The sequence below is a fragment of the Gavialis gangeticus genome, unplaced genomic scaffold, assembly GCF_001723915.1.
Source record: "Gavialis gangeticus isolate Ggan-Ray unplaced genomic scaffold, GavGan_comp1, whole genome shotgun sequence".
NCBI lineage: Eukaryota > Metazoa > Chordata > Crocodylia > Gavialidae > Gavialis > Gavialis gangeticus.
Window position 1 is genome coordinate 139,646,938 of NW_017729032.1, and position 5,534 is coordinate 139,652,471.

Genomic DNA, 5,534 nt, shown 5'->3' on the forward strand with positions numbered 1-5,534 from the left:
CTAGGGAGCTGGAGCGAGGAGCTCCAGAGAGAGAGATATCCCAGCAGTATCTAGCGGCAGACGTCAAGGGAGCAAGGGCCGACCCGGATACCAGAGAGCGGGGACTGCTAGGAGAGTTTCACAGGATCCAGGTGGAGGACTGGTCTGGTGGGGGGTGGAGGACGGCACGAGGGGTGGCAGGAGCTCAGGAGGACTTGGACGAAGGGTTGTGATCGGGGCGGGGTCGCCGCCCAAATCCCGGAGGTGAGGACGGGCCTGGGTTTCGGGGACTAGGGGGAGTAGCACGGGTGTCGGGGCTATAGGTGATCGTCCCCATGCCGGGGGAAGATTGGGGGAGAGCACCCAGGGTACTAAGTATAGAAGGACCAGAGAATTGGGCCCAGAGGTACCCTTCCTGAGGACGGGGTTGGTAGCGAGCCTTGCCAGCAGGGGAGGCACAACACGACCCCACGAGGTGACTGAGTGCAAGTGGGGAAGCTGGATCGGCCCGGCAGGCCACAAGACACCGCGGAGTCGGCTCAATAGAGGTGGCATGAGGCCGGGGTGCAGGGGTGGTGGAACGCCGTGTACAACCGCCGGGTGGGACCCCGGCATTGAGGGACCCGCCAGGAGACCCGCCCATTGTGGAATGTCAAGACGTGGCAGATGAGAGCAGGATCGTCGACGCGGGGAAAAGAACTACCTCAATGCGTCTAAGGGCCCGGACGCTCGGCTGGAACATCGGAGCCACATCCACGTGGATCGATAAAGCCCGGCAGGCACAGACTTTCTTTTAAAAAAATTAAGGCAGAGCAGTAATTTACAAGGATTTCATTCTCAAGAGATGACCTTGGATTGAGAGAGTCCCTATTATCGTTGAGATTGGTTGATAACCTCCTAAGCTGTGACAGATGTTGACAATGCTTTTAAGAAATAATGCTATTGACACACACTGTTGGGTTGAACCTTAATGCAATATATTTGCAGTAAAATGGAAAAGTTTTACATTGATATCACTTATTTATTCACAGAACAATTTCAATGTAAGTGAAAGTTCATAACTAACACTATAATATGCACATTGTAAAAATGCTAGAATAGGATTTAGAGCCTGAAGGAAACATATTGGATCATCTGGTCAAAAACCACATGCATCAAAATAATTTGGGACTTGTGATTCTTCTTCATTGTAATTAACTTTCACAATAGATATTCAAATTCATGCTATCAGCAGTAACCAAAACACTGCAGTGAACTGGTTAGCTTGTACATGTACTACTATAATCTTAATGAGTGAAATTAAATCTCCTCAACTGTGTGTGTCAAAAGCCCCACTTTTCAACACAGTTCAGTAATAAGTCACTTTTGGTGCTTGATAACGGCCTGGTTAAGCAGAAAACTCAAAAATGCTTTACAGAGATTTTGTATGCATGTTTGTAAGGTGGGAATTATATAATCTTTTTTGTTGGATTAATGCTTCCTTTGCAGGTGTTTCAGACTTAATTCATGAATGCCTGCACGTCTTATAGAAGGCACTGAAGAAAAGCAAAGTATAAATCTGCAGCCACTTAGCCCAGGTTTGGGCAATATTTGGAGAGGCTAATAAGGAAATATACTGCACAGTCCTTTACAGGGCAGTTTCCTATCTATTGCACCAGCATAGCCTAATATGGGGTGGCCAGCCTAAGATACACATGCGGAAAGTGGCATGGGCAAGTCCCTGTGTGTGCCATGCAGCTGACTGGGGAGGGGGCAGGCAGCACCATGGCAGATAGGGCAGGGCAAAGAAAGCAGAGCAACAGATCAGGCAGGGAGCAGAAAGCAAACTGGAGGATCAAGCAGGGGAAGAGGATCAGAGTGGCACTTGAGTTTGCAGGGTTTTATTTGTGGCATTCCTACCAAAAAAGGTTGGCCCCCACTGGACTAATAGATGGTGTACTAGGCCAGGAGTTAAGAATGTTGTTGTTTTCTCAGGAATAAACTAACTTGGTGCCTCTCTTTTTAACTATTTAGATTTTAAACTCTCTGAGGGAGGGACTGCTTGTTACTGTGTGTTTGTGCAATGCCTAAGCAAATGGGGACCCTGCTATAAACTGGAGCCTCTAAACATGAATGTAATATAAATAAAATGTAGTTATAATTGCAATGCTTCTTCACAGTAAAAATCAGGAAACAGAATGTATCATCATACTCCAGTCAGGAACTCAGTAGAACTAACACCTCCAGTTCGGCTGCATGCATGCCACATGGCTCTTCACATTTGGCCCTTGATGGGAAAGGATGCAGCTGCTGTTCCTAAAACTTACTCTTCATAATTTTAATTATAGGACTCAATCGGTGGTACAAATTGTAAAAGATATTTAAATTCAACCTCTCATAGGAAAAAGATAAGAAAAAATATCTTCTGGAGGGCCAGGAAAAGAGGGACTAGGTAGCTGACACTCAGAAATTTCTAATTTAGTTTGGATGTAGGATTGTTCCATGTGTTTTGTGCACCCCTTTTTATGAAAATGAGCAACACAACCACTGAATGCAATGTAACAGTGAAGCAAGCATTCTTCTTTTTATGTCCTTGTCATAAACTAGATAGTTTTCCAGCATTATGCACAAGCAATAGCTCTTTCCATTGCTGCAGTGAGGTCCACCTTCATGCAGGTCACACCAAGGAGTTGGCAAATGATCAGGTGTTCTGTGTTTTGCACTTCACTGCACTCGTATGTATTTGTGTCATTAGAGTGGTCCCATTTGATCATCTTTGTTTTTGGTCTTCCATTTTGTGTGTGCAAGTGGTTCAGGCATCACCATGTTGATCAGTCTGTATTAGTCCTTCTGGGAAGGTCCTCCTTGGGTTCCAGGTCCATTTCAGAGTATATAATTGTGCATAATCTTTCCTTCCATAACCTCAGTTATGCCCTGTCAGCCATCATGTCCAAGGGTGCAACACTGGTCACCAAACTCTTTCATGCTTTAAGCCATTTAGTTACTTCTGTGTGACCACAGAGTAGATGCAGGTCTTCCATCTGCAGTGATCTTTCTTTTTTGGCTCACTACCTTTCTTCTAGTATCAGATGATACAGTGTCAGCAAATAGTATAGGCTAACTTTTAGCATATTCTGCAGTGGAGCAACCCAAGGCAATAGCAGTGCTTTGTAATGTAGCTGAATTTACTCCCCACTTTGAGGTAATGAAGTTCTGAAATATGTTGCTGCAAGCCCTGACTTTACCTTTCTTCTTCTCTACATGTACTTTCAAGGTGAGTGTTTGGCCCACTGTAACCCCCAAGTATGCAGGGTTTTGTCAGGGTGATTAGTCAGTGGGATTCCATCCTTGGTGATATTTAATTTCTGCTTAGCTTCTCTTTGAAGCAAGGATGAAATGAGCAGTGTGGTGGTATGTGTGTGGGGGAAGGATGTAACTTGTGACAACAGTCTGGGAGACCAGAAAAACAATAGAACATATAATAATATGGTAATAAAGTAATATTTGTTTGTGAGACAATCTTTCCACTGATATTGATGTATATGTATTTTAGGAGGAAACTAATACTTCCTCTCCCAACACCCAGTGGCTATGCTCAGGAAAATGGCAGCTACCTCTAGATAGCTGCTTGGATTCCAGTGTAATTTGTGTGTGCCACATATCCAGGGCCTAATGAAGTCTAAAGTCTATCTTAGTCTCACACCACTTATCCATATGCAATTTACATGTATATAATTAGTACCAGCTCTGAATTTGGCTGAGATTAAATGTGCAAGAAAAACAGCTGGCAGAAAAATGTGAGAATGTGTAAGACAAAGCACATTGCCTTCTATTGGGCATGTTTACACATGCATTTAAGCACAACTAAATTTTCTGCATATTAAGCTAATGCACAGTAAGCAATTTTGGCAGCTGTCTACATGTGCAGAGACTTGGCACCAAATCTAGGGCCAAATCCCTTCAGCCCTGCCATATGCCCCCCTGTGGCCACGGGGGGAGCTCCAGCCTCTGGCCACATGGTTGCCAGCACTTGGCAGCCATGTTGAAGCCAGAGGCAGCTGCCAACACTTGGCAGCCATCTTGGAAACACAGCCCTGCCCTCTGATCCCCGGCCATCCCTTTCCCTGCCCAGGAGCTGTGTACCCTGCTTCCCCACACCATGGTTGTTTCAGCCCCTACCCTTACCACAGCCAGTGACACCCAGTGCCCTGCTGCTTCAGCCCTGGCCCTGCTAGTGATGAACAGCACTCCATGCTCCTGCTGGCTATGGTGTTGGCCCTGCTGGCTGCAGCAGCTCCCTCCCCCCTGCTACCTGGGCCCCAGGGTTCAACAAACAGAACCCCCCCCAACAAACACAGCCCCTCCACCACGCTCCCCACCCACCACCAACCCTCCCCTTACAATTGGAAAACTATTTACAACTGGAAAATTATTTACACCTGGAAAGCTATATACAATTGGAAAACTATTTATAATATTTCTGGATTTTGAGCCCAGAGCGGGGGTTTGTAGGGGGCCTAAGGGGAAGAGCCCAGGGGCAGGTGCCCAGCACCCCAGCCTCAGCCCATCCCCCCACAGGTCTAGGGGCCACAACAACCCAAGCAGGGGGCAGCCTTATATACATATATAAGGCTGGGTATTCAGGTGCATGATATGAGGGAGAGTGGCAGGCATGGCTCAAGGCAGGTGGCAGCAGGTCCAGGGTGGGAGCCTGGTCAGGGGTCTGGTGGGCATGAGGCACCCAAGGAGCTCCTCCTAGGACCAGGTGGGGGCCTGTTGTGGGGAATCAGGTGGGACCTGGGGGCCCTGCAGGGCCATGCGCAAGGGCTGGGTAGTGGGGTGGTCATGGACATGACCATCTGCCCCAGGAGGGTGTCCAGGGCCTGGCAGTTGGCATCCCCTGCTGCCAGAGCAGCTCTAAGCACTCCCATTCCAGGGCCTCCATTTGGGCCCTGTGGTCCCATTGCACCTGATCCCAGGCCTCCCCTCAGGTGACATTCTCCTGGGGGGAGGCTGGGCAGGCCTTGGCCCAGGTGACCACTGGCTAAGTCCCCCATCCCCATTTGCTCCCTTGGAGCTGGCAGCCTGCTGGGTGTTGGCTGGAAGCAGCCTGCTTCCCCCGCCCCCTTCCCAAGGCAGGCCAGGCCAAGCTGCTGGCAGCACCTGCTGCTATGGCTCCAGATGCTGCCCCCCTTCTCTCCCTCCATGGGATGTATGGGGCACTCAGACAACTGGGGCAAGGGGCTGAATGCACCTCTACCCTTCTCCCAAGGTGTCTCCTCCTTCAGCGACATGTCACTAGAGAAGTCAGGACAGGGTAGGGGCTTGGGTAGGTTGCCCCTGCTGATGACAGCCACAGGGGGTGTGGCCTGAGTGCCAAAATACAGATCAGCTCCTGCATAAAGGCCCTGGTCTTGGGGGGGACTGATGAATGTAGTTGGTCATAGCCATCCACTGTGCCTGCAAAACCTTGACTTTAATGCGGCACTGCCCCATTGACCAGGAGTGTCCTTGCTCCCACATCCCACCTGACAGGGCCTCATAAATGTGGACATTTGGGCATCTGCCCTGGGTGA